Source organism: Lygodium microphyllum, chromosome 28 (genome assembly GCF_053477565.2).
Source record: "Lygodium microphyllum isolate KBCC chromosome 28, Lygodium_microphyllum_v1.1.10, whole genome shotgun sequence".
In the NCBI taxonomy this organism is placed as follows: Eukaryota; Viridiplantae; Streptophyta; class Polypodiopsida; order Schizaeales; family Lygodiaceae; genus Lygodium; species Lygodium microphyllum.
Window position 1 is genome coordinate 47,923,981 of NC_141162.1, and position 18,256 is coordinate 47,942,236.

General features: G+C 39.2%; 1 long non-coding RNA gene across 2 annotated transcripts; it reads left to right on the top strand.

The window, feature by feature from the left end:
- The first annotated feature begins 2,155 nt into the window (after positions 1 to 2,155).
- On the top strand, positions 2,156 to 5,250 carry LOC148011423 (uncharacterized). Of its 2 annotated transcripts, XR_015689354.1 has the most exons (4): positions 2,161 to 2,856; positions 2,983 to 3,268; positions 3,361 to 3,522; positions 4,255 to 5,250. It is a non-coding gene; the product is annotated as an uncharacterized LOC148011423 (long non-coding RNA). The 2 variants fall into 2 exon arrangements; XR_015689353.1 differs by lacking the exon at positions 4,255 to 5,250 and having other exon boundaries at positions 2,156 to 2,856; positions 3,361 to 3,933.
- The last annotated feature ends 13,006 nt before the right edge of the window (positions 5,251 to 18,256 follow it).

An 18,256-nucleotide genomic window follows, 5' to 3' on the forward strand; every position in this document is an offset into this window, starting at 1 on the left:
TTGCAATCCTCAACATGTGAAAATGTTGAAGGATAGAATCATGTGAACTCATAAAAGAGAAATGATTGGGCTTAAGAGTTAAGTTGATCCCACTAGGCTCCATGGTCCATAAAAGTTCTATCTACTAGAAGCTGATCCCACAAGGCTGCATGGTCCATAGAAGTTCTATATGCTAGATCCTCCTTAGGACGAGGGATGGAATGTGAAACAAGAGCCAAATGATCAAAGATGCCAAGTATACACTCCACCTTAAATGACCAAAACAAATAGTTCAAACCACCTAGTTTGTGTGCTTTAGGTGATGAGGATAATTCAAGCACCTGCACGAAGGATATCAAGGACAATATCTTCATTGAGGATGCAGCCTTTTGTGAAAGATGAATAGAAGGGGGATGGATGCATGATAATCCCGTCTCTGCTCAAAAGAGTATCTAAAAAGAAGCTCCTCCTCGGAGTCATCGAAGTTCATAAACTAGTAAGATATGTTCGATCTTGTAATCACCTAGAAATCTACATTTTGATGGATACAATGGAAAGAATAGAGGGTAATCAACTAACAGAGACTATAGATGCATCATTTGTCACGAAAAACCTATCAGCTATACAACTTGGAAGCTGTCACTTGTACCAAGATATTATCACATGCACAAGATGTGCTCACCTAAAAAATGTAGAAATTCATGCCACTGGATGAGCGAATGCTATCATATAGGACCTAGAGAGTATCGCCTAGCTATTATGAAGCTCGAATGGGGTAATGCACCAACTGTATGGGCTATAAATGCAAAAAAAAAAGGAAGGCTAAAGATGTGCATTTTGAAGATTTGGGCTACTTCTCTTCCGATGAAAACCTGTTGTTTTATAAGAAATCTCTAGATTGTGTTGTCAATTAGGCCATGATACCATGTGAGAGTGCACAATAGAAGAGAAACATGAACATAGAGAGAAGCAGATCTTGAGAAGAAGATGAATTGGAAGACGAAGGAAGAATACTACATTTGTTGAAGAAGAATGCTGATACAATGATAATGGACTAGGTCACTCTTGTGCACATTGTATTTATTACCTATGGTTATATTTGTCGTACCTACAAGAGTTGCATGGATTGTAGACATGTATCTTTTATTAGATTAGTGTAGCCCTTATCTATTTAGAGTACGGTACAAGAATGCTAGGAGGATTGACAAATCTAGATCCCACAAAGTAGCTAGAATGCCCAAAAGAGGACACAAGCCCTAATTCATAGTAGTGGAAATCCTGAAATGCAAAAAGGGCACAGACCCTAATTCAAAAAGGTGCAAACCCCAAAACACAAAGTGAGGCGCAAACCCTAACCCTAATTTGTGTCTACATAAGGGTGGAAGGTCTTAGTTGTAATCACCTTGTTGGTCAAAGCCCTTTAATCTTCGTCTCTTTCTCTCTCAAGCACACAAAATATTAATATTTGAGAACTATTTGGAAAAATGAAATACCAAATTACAGTGATATTGGTATAAGATATGAGAGACTTTTATTTTTTTTATTATCCAATAATAATGAAAACAATCTCTTCATCTTCCTCCTTCTTGCAAGCTTTCATGGCTTTCTTTGCTCTTCATCTTCCTTCTTCTTGCAAGCTTTCCTCCTTTCTTTCCTCTTCATCTTCCTTCTTCTTGCAAGCTTTCGTCCTTTCTTTGCAAGCTTTCATGGCTTTCTAGTCTCTCTCAAAACACACATACACACACACACTCTCTCTCTCATAATATGCGTAGGCAATAGGTACCCTCGTGGTAGAGCGAGGATGAGGCAAGGGGCGTGGACTGTTGGATGATTTTATTTTGAAACAAGAGCTAAACGGCCACTTCACCACCACCAACTGGTCAAGTAAGCTAAGAAAATGGCAGTCGCACCAAAAATAGGACCGCTATAGGAACCGTCTCATTAGCGTTAACCTTGTTGGCCTTAACCGGCTGACTTTGCCGCCTACATCATGTGACCTAACCTCGACGAGACTGGGAGACCGGCCTCTAGGTCACAACAGGGTTTTTTTTTAAAGGGTTGTTGAGCCCTTCTATAAGCATTTTGACCTTCAAGAGAAGGCAAAAAAAATTTCGGCCATGTCATAGAAGGCCAAGATAAAAAATATGCCCTTCTTTACGAAAGGCAGGTTTCTTCTAACCTTGCTTTAGAAGGGCAGGTTTTTTTTTAATTTTAATTAATTAATATTATTAAGAGCCACCAAGGCCAAATTTTTAAGCCTCGTGAGGCCGCTCGGTGCCCTGTGCCCACTGTCCACTGCCCAAGCCCCAAGGGTTGAAATTTAAAACCCCTAATTCTTAACCTAAAAGCCACTGAACTTTCAAGACTCGAGTCGTGACTCATGAGTAGGAGGAGAGTTGGAGACTTGACAGTGACAAGCTACAACCTACAGCTCCAGAGGTACAGTACGCTCGGGAGTCGGGAGTCGGGCCTCAGCTAGCTCGCTGCTCTAGCTGGCAGCCTCCCACTGCCCACTGAGTCTCCCATCAATCAGCGGCGACTCCACCAGCACCAGGGCACTTAGGAGTCGGGACTCGAGCGGGGACTCATAAGTGGTCACTCTAGCAGGCGCCGGGCACTCGAGACTCCAGCCGCCAGCAGGGACTCCAACGGGGATCCTCCAGTGGGGAGTGCCTCAGTGCCGGAGACTCGAGTGTCGGCCCTCGACCCTCCAACCAGGAGTTACGACTCCAACGAGGCCTGCCTGGCAGTGCCGCCTCGACCCTCGAGCCTCCCGGCCTCCAGCGGGGACTCGTACTGACTCCGTGAGTTGTGAGTCCAGGACTCCAAACTCTAGCGGCTGCCGGCCCCCACTGGCATCCAGCCTCCAGGCTGCAGGTGGTTCCCAATTCCCCGATTCCCATTTCCTTTTATTGTTTCTGCACCATTGATTGATTTGTTTTTCCTCTCAAATCGAGTCAATATTGATCAGATACAATCTTTGACGTATCCTTCGTATCGTAGGTAGGTCACTCATGGATGGAATGCCGCAAATTGTGATAGGGAGCTGTGGCGGAAGGTTTGCACGTTATAATGAAAAACATTAGACCTTTGGGAACCCTTTTCGATTGATATGCAGTGCAGGAGGCCAATGGTTGACGTCTTGTGTCAAATTCTCGATATGTGTTCAGATCAGGTTAAGTTGATAGCTGGGTGGGAATTTCCAAATCCCGATCATCGATGACGGAATATGCACTAGATGCAGATTGAGCAGAGAGGGATGCACACGTGAACGGTGATAGTGACACTGGTATGTACTATCATCTATGGCAAAACTTGACAAGTTAGAAGTTAGGGGTAATTTTTATTAATTACTAAAATGGTTATAAATTTATTGCACAGGTCCATTGCAAATTTGGAATTTGGAGGCTAGAGCTACGACTCACGAGCAACCATATTATTGAAGTTTATTGTACAAGAGTGATAGATGCAATATACTTTAGTGCAAATCTACATTGCAAGTTGATTATCAATCAACTTATCAAGTCATCTAAGATTTGAGAGGTGAGTTGTCTAACTTAACTAGTCATCGATTGTTATATGGTTATGCAACTTTAAGATAGTCTTTATTAAAGCCAATTGAGAGAGAAGGAATATATTTCAATGTTTAGGATTGAACTAATATTAGTTTATTTAAGTGTAACATAGATCCTATGGATGCAAAAGTTTTTCTACGTCCTTTGAATTATACTATCAAGGAATAACCCAAAAACAATAAGGCCAAAGTCTTACACAATTCATAGGGATAAAATATGGAGTTAGTCCCTTTGTCAACCTAGAAGACATAACTATCAAAGTCACTATCCATAGTAATGAGATTGCTTAGCAATAAGAGATATTAGGAAAAATTCTTAGAGTGACTATTATCAAATCTTTACATGTATCCCCAAAACATAAGTACTCGAAATCTTTTAATTGATGCCCTTAGTCAAATGCTAGTATACACTTTATAGTTGTATGCTCCATCATTATGTCTTTAAAAAAGTTGATTTAATCATTTTTTCTCTACATTTATTATCAAGGATATCCTCATTTTTCTTTGATTTGTCTTTTTTCATAGAAAAAATATGGTATTATAATTCCAATTTGACTAAGAAATGAAACCACTTTTCTCCGAGATGGATGGGTGAAACCTTGACCTTACTAAGATATGTATGACATAAAATAGTTTATATGAACTTTGAAAATTTATTTCTTTATTTGAAACTTATAAGCTTATTGTTATTGATAAACCAGTTGCATTGGAAGGACACTTTGGGCGCCCTAAAAAGGATTCTCAGCAATTAAGCCTCTCAATGGCTTTTTTGCGAAAGAGAAAACCAATAGAGGATATGCCTAATAGTGTTGGAGGCAATGATGTTCCAAATGCAAGCTCTAGTGTATACACACAACCTACAAGGAATGTGAGTGTGGACCTCAATGTGAGGTTAGAAGAGGAGGAAGATGACATTCACATGGAACAAAATGTGAATGTACTACAAAGCATACATGAAGTAAGAGAACAATATGAGGCACATGTGGATGCAGTTTTAGACTATGAAGGTTTAGTGTCAAAAAAAGCAAAGGGTCAGCGTGTGTGTATCAGGAACATTGGAAGGTGTACTTTCCATGGAGCTATGCTACACATGATGTAGATGGCAAACAAAGAATCCGTTGCAAGATGTGTACACACTTTAAGATGAGTAATGTTTTTGCTAATATTGGTAGCACAGTTCTCCAACGACCATCATTGGAGATACACGAAAGGTCCAAAGAACACAACAAAGTAAAGTTCTTATGGGCAGAGAAAGAGCACAGATCAACTTTACCTCTTGATACACATTTGCACAATATGGATCAAGAAGAGGTAGACAAAAGGGTTGCACGGATCAGAGTGTCGCTTCAAGTGATGTATTTCATTGTGATCAGGGATAAGCCTCTTTCAAACTTTCAAAAGAATGTTGAGGAATTAGTATTTTTTGGGGCACCATATGTACGTAGTCAAGCAAGTTATGCATCCTATCTTTCTTCATCTTCTGCTCATATGTTTTTGGAGGCATGCTACAAACACTTGTATGAGAAAGCAAAGGCAGAGATTTGTGAAAGTCCCTTGTACTCATTGATGGTGGATGAGAGCACGAATGTTTCTAACGATCACCACATGATCGTATGTATCACATATTTATGTGATAAGGGCAATGGATATGTATGTAATAGATTTGTTTCATTATTGAAAACACATAATGGAACAGCAAAGGGATTGTATGATGGGCTCTCAAAGTTTTTACTTAGCTTTGGTTTATCAAAATCTAAGCTTGTAGGATTTTCCACAGATGGATGTAGTGTGATGCTTAGGCAAAATGGATAAGTCAACCGATTTGCACGAGAGGTACCACACCTAGTTGGAGTTCATTGTATAGCACATAGAGATGCATTGGCAGCTAAGGATGATTTGTCTACATTGGCTATCTTTGAGAGAGTAGAAATGGCCGCTCGAAAGTCTTACCAATGGTTCAGTAGTTATTACAAAAGGCATCGCGAATTGAAAGATTTAGCCATTGAATTTGAGCTACCAGTTCATGAGCTCTTGAAGGTGCATGAGATTCGCTGGCTCTCAAGAGAACAAGTAGTGAAAAGGCTTATTACATTGATGCCAGCTCTATTGCGTATATGGATGAGGGAAAATGCAAAGTTGTATATGTTGTTCACCTCATTCAAGGTTGAATTCTTCCTACATCTGTTAGCTGATGTGCTACACTACTTAAAACTTCTGAATAAAAAGTTCCAAGTTGAACAAGTAGACATAACTTCAATAGGAACATACCTTATGGTCACTATAGATATTCTAGAGGCACGCTTCTTATTGGGAGACTTTGGTCATGGGACACAATATCTCACAAAGTTTTATCAGCAAGTTAAAGATGGATACATGCATTTTTCAATCAACAATGCTGGAGCTATGGAAAGGCATACTCTTCATAATAATCAGTTGGGACCTAAGGATAAATGTATCCAATTGGCCACTTGGGAGAGCTGCATTGAAATTGGCAAGCAATTTGTACAGAAAGTTATATCTGCACTATATGTGAGGTTTGCCGATTTAAAACTATTTGAGGCTGCAAAGATATTTAGCCCTAAGGATTACCCACATGATGTTCGTGGATGCTTCACAATGGGTGCAATTTGGATAAATGCCTTACTAGAAAAGTTTGGGACCCTTTTTGATATTGATGCATGCAAGCTTGAGTATGGAGACTTTATGGTGAAGTTAAAGAGGACATGCCCAGGTCAAAATATGCATGGTGCATGGCAATTATGTGGGCATGATATTGAGTTTGATCAAGCCTTTGGAGAGATGAAAAAGTTATGGCATTCATGCTTACTTATTGTTGCAAGCACAGTTGATTGTGAGAGAGGATTCTCTAAAATGAATCATATCAAGTCCAATGATCGCAATAGGATGTCATCGGAGACCTTGAATCAGCTCATGTTTCTTTTATATAATGGTGCTAAAGACCCTTTGGATGTTGATTGGAATGCCATCTATGCCACGTGGGATGGATTGAAAGCTCACTGTAGTGTCAATGTGGTAGGAACAGAGTTGGTGTTAGAAAGCATGAGTAATGGTATGCTTTGATTGTGTTGCTATTTTGATATGTGACCATGGATTATTATAGAACTATCTTGTTTCCCTTTTGAACTATCTTGCTTAATTGAACTCTAGCCTTCCTGCTGGCATTACACTTTATTCTCATGATATTATTTACAATTTTATTTTGTTATGCTTAAAATCATTAGCTGATTAGTATACTAAGTGCAGAAATTTTTATTGTATCATTGTTGGTATTATAGTTTTGTAAAGAATAATGAACATGACAAGGCAAGAAAACAGTTCAAAGAGATTATACATTGATTAAACCGGAGTTTGTAAAATAGTATTCTTTTAGCTAGAAAGGCAAAATTTAGAATAGGTGACTCTCGAAGGGCAAAGTTTTGAAAAGGCCCTTCGATAAGAAAGGCACTTGCTAACGAGCCTTTCACCTGAAAAAACCTAGGGTACTTGCAAAAATAAACACTGGGTCACAACGTCGGCATTTAAAAAGGACTGAAGGACCGACTCGGACGTGTCTTTAAGCCTATATCTTATTCCGTCTTAGCTATGATGTCCAATGGTGTTGATCGTGAGACAAGATGGAACAACAACTCCAATTACAAGAAGCCGCTGCATTATATTCCAGTCTTACGGACGTTGAATTTAACGCAGACCTACTGACCTACGGAATGGATATGGCCGCGGGCGCCGACGAGTATCTAGCGCAGATCATATCACGGATTCGCGAGGTTGACATGGTGATCGATCACGTGATAATGTGGGTCACTGGCTCCGACTATTGCCTGGACCTACTAAGCGACGTCATGTCCCCTCAGGAAGAAGAACAGGTGAGATCGGGAGAGTTGACAGTGATCACAGACAGGGTTTACGGAGACGAGAGGACGATGCAGCTGTTAGGCCTGGGAAATAGAATAGTGGTCACGCTGCTCAGAGACGCACTTACGATCATGCGCGCGAGTTGGTCGCCGACTGATGGCTTGACCGCCATGTTGGCGCCTTCACGTCAGCAGTTGCCTGCCAGCAGGTCGGCGATCGACGCGCTTCCGTCCATCGAGCAGGCCCTTCTGAACGATCGCCATCAAAAGGAGGATGAAGACGAGGTCGACGTCCTCGTGTGCTCTGTCTGTCTGGATACCAATGCTGGCATCCTCTTAACGCAGCTACCATGCGGGCACAAGTTCCATAGAGCCTGCGTAGTCTCATGGCTGTCTAAAAGCAACAGTTGCCCCCTCTGCAGACATGAACTGCCCTGCGAAGACCAGTGCTACTGACCTATCTGCGCTGCTATACGTCGTGGAAAAGCTCACGAGAGAGCTCAAGCACTTTCAGCCGACAACACATTGATATAACGGTATCAAATAATGAAAGCAAACATTTTTGAAATAGAGAAAAACGACAGAAGCTATATCATCTCTTATTGAGAACAATGACGAGAGTGGTGCCATCCCTCATTGGCATATGTTCATGCCATTTTAGAAGAAATGCTTCAACGACAAAGATTATATTAAAAAATTTTCATTCTTGGTGTCATGATGTTAAGAAATGATGTGCTAATCTTCTCCTTTAATGCTAAATAAAAAAGTTTACGCTCAAATTTGGCTATGAGGTAATGGTACACTACTTTGTGAAAAGTTTGAAACATTTTAAATTCTGAAGCATGCATGATTTAACCTTTACAAGATGACGATATGTGCCTAAGAGATAAGGTATTATGAAAAAAGGAAATATGTTACTGTTCATGGCAACAATACATATGTGCACATTAGTTGTCAACTCTCCAGCAACTCTCACACATCATACATGGACTATTAATATTGATGGCAATAACATATATCTATTTACTAGATATAGTCACTTCTCATACATAAAGTAAACAATAAGTATTATCAACCATAATCAAATTTTTGAAATAAAGGATATATTGTATGCTATGAATACCTTATCAATACCAACTCTAGACACATTGATAAGTATGTATGCATATATATATGCATAAATTCATGATTTTAGCACTTTTAAACAAAGTGAAATCAAGTATACTCACAAAATTTCTTTTGGTTTAATACAAGCCTTCATTTCATCTTCAAGTTTTTGCCTCATTAGTTCTAAACACCTTCCTTTTATTTCAAAACTAATACTCATTGTTGTATTGATCTCAACTGAAGTTTTAGGACCCATATTCTTCTATTGTGAAGAATGGTTGTTAAGATGCGTTTCATCAAGCTTAAGTACTTTCCTTTTCTTAAATGTTTGGACAATAGGGAGTGGTAGAGGTCTCCTAGGGTAGAGTTCTCCTAGGGTAGAGTGAAATTCAAAAAGATCGAAAACATCATACTAGAGAACTTTTCAAATGATGGGTGTGCATATATTTTAGTTTTTCAAGTCCTAAAAATTCACAGACTTTAATAAGTACTGGAAACCTACAACAAGCTGTATGATAATGAAGACCATGGTCCATATGTCCACTCAAGGTTCAAACTCAAATTTGTGAAAAGCCCATTGGTTATAAGTTTACCTTACGATTTGAGGGACACCTAGAGATAACTTAACAAGGAACTCCTTTTGAGTAAAAAACTTTGGATCATGAGATCATAAGTACCTTGATACAATTGAGTATTTGCTCAAGTCCTCAAAGCTTTTGGTTCTGGGACCCGTATTGCTTGTATGCTAGTAGAGAAAATATATGAAAAGATTTGTTATATTTGAATGGTTCACATAGAGGGCTCGTCAAGTTTGAATTTGAAGTGAACATACATGTGGCTTTACCATGATGTGAGAGGAAAGGGGAAATAGGAGCATTCCAAAGAGAAAGATGCCTGCTTCCAGTACTTAGGATTCACCATCATGATGTGCGAGGAAAGGTGCCATGAAAATGACCTCAAGAAAGGTTGTTACATTATCATCACATGAAAGAAGAGAGACAACCAACAATTCTTCCACTTTTCAAGAGCATGCCGATGATGCAATTGCACAATATAACTTTCATGGCAAGGGTTGCAACTAATTATGCACCTTGTAGTCTCCACTCTGTATTCTCCGCTTTTGAAGTGATATATACTTACTTGATCCATTTGCAAACTGTTGCAAAGTGTCTTCTCTCACTGTTCCACAATCCTTCTTCTAGCTTCTACTCATGTAACATGAATAACAATAATACTTGTAGTGCATTCTTACAAAAGCCTCACAGACATACCTTACATCTCCTTGTGGAAAAGTTTCTATAATGGACACATTATCCATTTCAATTGGTTGTCCCTCTACTTGTTGCACTTGCATAAACCCCTATGCTTATTCTCTTTTGCAAGAACTTCAACTTAAATCTTATAACAATGAAGTGCATCTAGATTGATATCTTCCATTGGGAATGACATCAAGAAACATCTATAGCTTGCTTGCCTAAGTTTCATGGAATGTTGCAACCTTTACAAGTAGATCTCAATAATAAATTATGTGAAAACTCAAGTGATATCAAATCATATAAGGACTTAAAGCAACACAAAATTGTTTTCAATGCATGAGCCATTTGTACTTTTGAGGGATCCATTTTAGAATTGAGCCTCTACCTCATCATTTGTAATTTTGAGTTTTAATCTTCAAATTGAGTCTCCCTTTCAATTTGTGTCTCTTCATTTTGTTATAAAGTTTACTAGCACTATCTTTTGTCATGAACTCCATCACGGTCTCACTAGTCTTAGAACACTCTTCTTCAAACAAGCTAGAGAGAATTATAAAGGTAAATGATGATCAAGATATACATTCTTGTAACATGTATCTAAGAGACGAGCATGCTTTATATGATTTCTAGGCTCAATTTTAAAATTGAGGTTGTAGCAAACAATCTATATCTCTAAGTTCTATTATACGGTAGAGAGTTTGCATGATTTTTATGATTTACATGGTTTTGAAGCTCATTCTTAAATTTTTTTCTTGATTTGATCCGACTTAAATCTAAGCAATATTATAAGCTCCATGAGCTATTGGGTTTGTGTGTATGTATTTATAATATCATTAGTTTCCATTTTAAGCATCAAACTTTGAAAATTGAAGTACTAAATTATATGGCATAAGACAAAGTACCAAGTATGTATCCGTTTTCCCACATATTTGGAAAATATTAATGAATTTTAAAAGACACTATTATCACTTCGCAAGATAAAAGTTCCTTAACACAAGCTCTATGTTCACCACATTGGTTAACAATACCTACCACATATACACACGCAAAAGTAACTCCATTACTTATTTAATGAATTATATTTTATAACTTTGAATATGGCACTTCAATGGGTGGGAATATTCCTAATAGGAATAAATATGTTACTTTCAGATTAGTTCTGAGGGGGGGCTTTAGAAACTACTAAGATGAAGATTGTAAATGAAGTCGCTATCAATCACTACTACATAGAAGGTTATTTTTCCTATAGATTTTGACGGAGTTTTACAAATTTCTAGTGATCAATAAATCTATTAGAATAGCCATTAACATAATCTTTGAAATACATATTAATACACACCTTGAGAAATTCCAGTAGATAAAGTGATAGAATCTAAAAAGGATATTGATGGTCATTCTAATATGTATATCAATGAACATTCCAATGTTGGTTAGAAATACTTACACCTTAATGTTACCCCACTCTACTCATTTTTGTCATGCCATCAAGCTTGAGCGGTAAGTCCATGAATGTGCCTCCATTTCTACTTGTTGCATTCTTCATATTGTGTATTTCTTATTTGTATCATTATAATATAATGCAACTAAGTTTAGGCTATTTTTTTAGATTCAATGATGCAATGTACCTAGGGAGAGAGAGTAAAAAGAGAAAGTGTCTAGAGATGCACACATGTACACAGAGAGAAAGACAATGAGATTATGCATGCCAATAAGACAGATAGTGAGGTTGAAAGGAAAGAAATATATCAATTTAGCTAGAATAAAAGGTTTCTTGTAGCTTTTTGAAATTTTGTTAGGAAAATTTTTCATCACAAGGTGTTAGATATGATCAATGCCCCACCCTCATTAGGTGCTACCAATGATCCATGGTGCTCAAAGTTGTAAGGCCCCCATTATGAGGAGAAGTCAAATGTGAGCCCGGACATTGGTTGAGTCCTGACTTGTATATCAAATGAGGTCTATGTGACCGGATGGCAAAAAGGTGATTGTTGTGGGTCTAATCTTTGGGTTAGACGGAGTGGTTAAGCTGGTAGCAACTCGAGGCACATTGCATCGAGTTGCGGTGTAAGGGAGTTAAAAGGGGCCCCTATTGTGGGGCCCGATGGTAAAGGGAATATTCCCTGGCCGACTAGTGGAGGCTCATATGGTAGGTCGGTCAGCAGGTCGACTTAACGACCTTCGCGGGCTATAAAAGCTAAACCCCTTTGCAGCTATCTCTCACTCATCTTTCACCCAGTCAGAGTTGTTGTTCCAGCTAGCCTTAAGCTCTTCACCTATCTTCTGTCTAGATCGCCATCTAAGCTTCACACAGTGGAAGCGCACAGGTGGACAGAGCCATCTTTGTATCAATTGTTTGGAGTTAAAGAATTTATTGATTCTCCTATTATCTGTTGTGTACTCTCTATCTCTTTCTCAGATTCTGTTCGCTGCGCCGTGTAATATTTTACGTGGTATCAGAGCCCAGGGGGCTCTAGAGATCGGAGAGCGTGCAAGAGGTAAAGGCTTCAACAGAAAAGAGAAACTATGTCGACTTCCGGAAGCGGTGCAGGAGGTGGTGTTGCTGTACCGGCTATTCAAACACTGAGGATTTGTCCACCAACCTTCAGCAAAGGCAAGTTAGATGGTACAAACTACACCTTGTGGAAGTTCAAAATTACAACTATCCTTGATTCTTATGAGCTTCTGGAGACTGTGCTGGGGACTGACGCAGAACCACAGCCTACCCCCGACCCATCAAATCCTAGTGTGATGATTCCTCCGAATGCAGATCTTCTACGAGCTTGGAAACGAAGGAATGCAGATGCATTGTGTGCCTTAGTTACAAGCTGTTCTGACAGTGTTTTGACTTTGATTCAACATACAACCAAAGCGTCAGAGGCTTGGAATGTGCTAAGGAGTCAGTATGAAACAAAAACCAAACAAGGATTCAAAACTTGGAGAATCAACTAGCAGCGAAGAAGTTTGCTGAAGGAGAGACGGTTGAAGCATTCATCACTCAGATTAAGAATCTGCGCGACCAGATGGTTGGCGCTGGGATACAAAAGACTAGCGAAGAGCTAGCTCGGAGGTGTCTTCGGATTTGTCCACAAAAGTTTGATGGACTAGTAACTACCCTTAATACTCAGGTGAGACCTCAAGCTTTGACTTTTGAGAAGTTTTGTGCATTATTAATGGAGGAGGAGTTGAGGTTGAAAGCTTGAGAAGGAAGCAACAATGGAGATGCTGCATTCTCTGCCAATGCAAAAGGCAAAGGTGTCTCCTCCACCAAAAATGATGGTGACAAAAAGAAAAAGGGCGGCAAGAAGAAGTTTCAAGGAGAGTGCTTCTACTGCAAGAAGAAAGGACATGCAATTGCAGATTGTCGTGTCAAGAAGGCAGATGAAAAGAATGGTACCCTTAAAAGTAAAGGGAAAGAGACAGCCAATATGGCTGAAGCAGAGTTGGAATTATTCATGGCGACCATTGAGGAAGTGTGCTCCTCGGCGCAAGAAGAATCTACCTGACTCATGGGTGTTGGATAGTGGGGCCTCCCGTCACATGACCAACAAGAAAGGTCTATACAGTTCTATGCAGCCTCTACAAGAATCCATCACTGTGACGGTTGGAAATGATGCTAAATGCCCTGCTGCGGGCACATGTACTATTTCTTTTGTTGCTGCAAATGGTGAAGTCAAAAAGCTTTCAAATGTGTTGTATGTTCCCGAAATCAGGAGAAATCTCTTATCAGTTGCTGCCATAACTGATCTTGGTCATGAAGTGAGGTTCAAGAAGACAGGTGCAGAAATTATTGATAGTGCTGGCACAATTGTTGGCAAAGGAGAAAGAAGGAACAACCTGTATGAGCTAAATGCTCTTACAGCCACCGCTGGAGTGGGCACAAGTAAGCTTTGGCATGAAAGGTTTGGTCACATCAGATTTGCAGTATTGAAGGAGATGCAAAAGCAAGGTATGGTTGCTCACCTACCTACAATAACTAAATTGAAGGAACCATGTGAAGCTTGTATGATGGGCAAGCAATAGAGAAAGGCATTTCCACAAGAAAGCAAGAATAGAGCACAGGCTCCTCTAGAGTTGGTGCATGCTGACTTGTGTGGTAAGATGCCTACACAGGCCTTGGGGGGCTCTTCTTATTTTATGTTGATTGTCGACGACTACAGTAGGAAGATGTGGGTGTACTTCCTTCGTGATAAGGCTCAAGCTTTTGGTAAGTTTAAAGAATGGCTAATACTTGTTGAGAATGAAACAGGGAAAAGTGTGAAGAAATTTAGAACAGATGGTGGTGGTGAGTTCAACTCAAAGGAGTTTGAAGGCTTTTGCAAGGGCAAAGGGATCAAGCGTCAATTGACGACGCCTCACACACCTCAGCAGAATGGTGTTGTGAAATGCACGAATTGTACCATTGTGGAGATGGCAAGATGCATGCTAAAGGGCAAGGGATTGCCTAACCATTTTTGGGCTGAAGCTGTTAATGCTGCAGTCTACATTCTAAATCGGAGCTACACAAAGGCTCTCAAGGGAAAAACACCTCATGAGGCTTACACTGGTAAGAAACCATCTATTTCAAACTTCAGAATTTTTGGATGTGAATGTTATGCACATGTTCCAGATGAGAAGAGAAACAAGTTACAACCAAAAAGCAGAAAATGTATCTTCTTGGGTTATAGTGATGAGCAAAAGGCTTACAAGTTATATGACCAAGAGGCAAAGAAGATCATCGTTAGTCGTGATGTGGTGTTCAAGGAGGAGCCGCATACAGTGGAGGAGGAGAAGGCAAGTTCTTCCACTTTATCATCAAGCGAAGAAGTAGTCCATTATGAATCTGTCGCGAGAGCTATCCCTATCCTTAAGGAGGAGGAAGCATCATCTTCAGATGATGAGGAGAAAGTTCACCAACCTGACATCACCCCACCGAAAAAGCCATTGCCGCGCTGGGTGAAGCAGCTCTATGACCACAATAATCCTATGCCTGCATCTGTTGAGGAGAAGGCAGACGGACCAAGGAGGTCTCAGAGAATAGAGGAGCAAAGGAGGGCTTCTACTCACATAGTCAATATGGCCTTGATGGTTGAGATTATGAGAGAAGTAAAGGAGCCAACTGACTTAGAAGAAGCACTTGCAGATCCATCATGGAAGGATGCTATGCAGGCGGAGTATGACAGCATAATGAAGAATGACACTTGGGAGCTAGTGGATCGACCAGCAAAGCGGAAGGTTATTGGCACCAAGTGGATCTGAAAGGTAAAGTACAAGGCTGATGGTACCTTAGAAAAGTACAAAGCTAGACTGGTTGCCCAAGGATTTTCAAAAGTTGAAGGGTTTGATTTTCAAGAGTCATTTGCCCCAACTGCTAGAATGACCACTATTCGCACAGTACTTGCAGTGGCTGCCCACAAGAAGTGGCCAGAGTACCAAATGGATGTTAAGTCAGCATTCTTAAATGGTGACCTCAAGGAGGAGGTGTATGTGGCTCAGCCACCAGGGTTTGAGGCCCCCCATTCTGAGAACAAAGTGTGTAAACTGAAGAAGGCATTGTATGGGCTGAAACAAGCCCCCAGAGCATGGTACCAACGCATAGATAGGTTCTTTTTAAACCTAAACTTCAAAAGATGTGCCTCAGATGCTAACTTGTATGTTTATAGGGATGGTAAAAAGTCTGTAGTGATTGTCCTATATGTGGACGACCTTCTTATTACAGGTGACTATGAAGATATGATCAACCAAACTCGAAAGGCTTTGAGCTCTGAGTTTGAAATGACAGACTTAGGCTTGCTGCACTATTATTTGGGGATTGAAGTCTGGCAAGAGCCAGGAAAGATCTTCATCTCTCAGAAGAAGTATGCATGGGAGATCTTGAAGGCATTTGGCATGACCGAGTGCAAGGAGATAGCTACATCTATGGAGGTGAATGCAAAGTTATCCGTTGAGGATACATCAGCATTAGCAGACATTGGGAGGTATAGGAGGTTGTGATCTACTTGTGTAACACCAGACCAGATATCAGTTTTGCTGTTGGTGTTTTGAGCAGGTTCTCAAGCAAACCTCATGAGAGTCATTGGAAGGCTGGGATGCGGGTGCTCAGATACTTGAAGAAAACTCTTGACTATGGTATCACATACAGTTTCGGAACTTCTCTTGTGGGGAACTCTGACTCTGATTGGGCAGGAGACATTGATTCCAGGAAGTCAGTTTTTGGTTATTGTTTCTCTTTGGGTTCAGGAATTTTCTCTTGGATTAGTAAGAAGAAACCAACAGTGGCATTGTCTTCTACCAAAGCAGAGTACAAGGCAGCTTGTTTTGCTGCATGTGAGGCCATATGGTTGAGAAGGATTCTATGGCATATGGGAGTGCAAGATGAAGAACCAACTATGCTGAGATGTGACAATCAGAGTTGCATTGCCATTGCCAAAAATCCAGTGTTTCATGCACGCACCAAACATATAGAGATCCAGTATCACTATGTGCGTGATTTGATGGAGGATGGGATAGTGGAACTGGTCTACTGTCCAACAGAGGAGAATGGAGCAGATATCTTCACCAAAGCACTTACGAAGGATCTGCTTCAAGTTCATCTTTAGAGACTCGGCATTGGGCCGAGGAGATAGTTCACACAAGGTACATCATTTTTCTAATTATCCTTTTGAGTCTTAATATTTTATATGTTCTTATAGTCACAATATCATCTGAATACAAATGGTAGCTCATATCATGGTGTATATGATTATATGAGCAATAGTTCTTTGTGCAAGGCTTTTTTGCATAGTAATTTTGTTTCTAGAACGCATTATAGATAAAAATATCAACTTTGAGTGGCTTCTCTTCTCATCATGTAGTACTTGTACATTTTCACAAGGGGATCCTCTTGCCTCATGATAATCACTTCTTTGAGAATAAGATCCACATGCACAAGTAAGGCACACACAATATGAACTTTTATATAATGTCTTTATAGAATTCTAAAATGATTTTAATGCAAATTCAAACACATTAAATTTTTAGGTGTACTACATTTTTAGAATGTATTATATACACCATAATATATATTTCACACATAGGTACGCCATGTCTTAGAGAATAGTAGAGATGGGCATAAGGGATCTAGCCATAAAATGGGCTAGATCCTTACTAGAAAATTTGTTTCTCTATGTTGGTAGATATACTTACTTGTATAAATTTTTGCACATGTTGGAATGTGTGCTATATGCATCACTATCTACTAACAATTATTTCAATGAATATCTCGACATTTTTTCAATTGCATACTTCAATGAATCCAATCAAATGATCATATTGACACATATTCTAATGGTAGGACCTAGAATTCTAAAACATTTTTGCAAATATTTTGTTGGAATTTATGCCAATAGACCCTTCACATGATGTTCTAATGAATGCTTATCATGATGCTTTTGGACTAAGCCATGAATTAGTTTTTTCTACTCTCGCCACTAAAAAGAATGGTGTTATTAGTATATATATGCACAAATAAAAGTTTTTATCCCTATTTTCATTCAAATTCCAAGGAAATAAGACTCCAGCATATAGGTGCATATGTATTTACTTTTACTTGAGAATTTTTAATGCAAGTTGGGATGCATTCTGGCAAATTTTATGGTGATTATGACAATACATGGGTGTTGAAAGATATTGCAAGGTTCTACATGTAGGAACATGTAGATGCATATTGCCACCCATTTGAAATGGATGTGACTTTAAGATGGGGTACATTGGCAACATACATACTACATGCACACCCACCTAGATACATAGTTGACTAGACCTTCATATTTATAGATTCCACAATCTTCAAAAAAGAGATTGATCTACAAACATATAGTTCTAATGATTGAAGGACTATTTGTTCATAGCTTCATAGTGAGGGTATCATATGAAGATAACTTTATAACAACAGCTACCAACACATAATTTTAATGATTTAATGACTATTTGCTCATAGCTTCATAATGAGGGTATCGTATTGAGATAACTCTATAATAACTGCTTGATATTAGGTATTAGACTATGATATCTAAGGTGGTAAAATGCATTATCATTCATTTAAATACTATACCAAATATGGAGGCAAAACTAAAGGAGGTGATCATGAAGTAAATAGTATTTGATAGCTTGTAGTTCATTAAGTCATTATAACCTCTCTATGTTTCTTGACCTTTGTTTCTTTTTTCTACTACTACTAAACCACAAATTTACTAATATATTTGTTTTGTTTCATATTATTACTAATCAAACTTAGAGGATAATGATGACAACACAATGTGAGTTGTAGTTTGGTGCATTAGCATATCACTTAGCTATTGCTTGAGTTGTGCTTTGGTTCATTATAATTGTGGGCCACTTGGTTAACAATGTACTAGCTATGCTTTGGTTTATACTTAGTTGCCCACTTGGTCATGTATGTAGATTATTTTTAGATTTCTACTCTAATATTTTTGCTATTATTCATACGACATGAT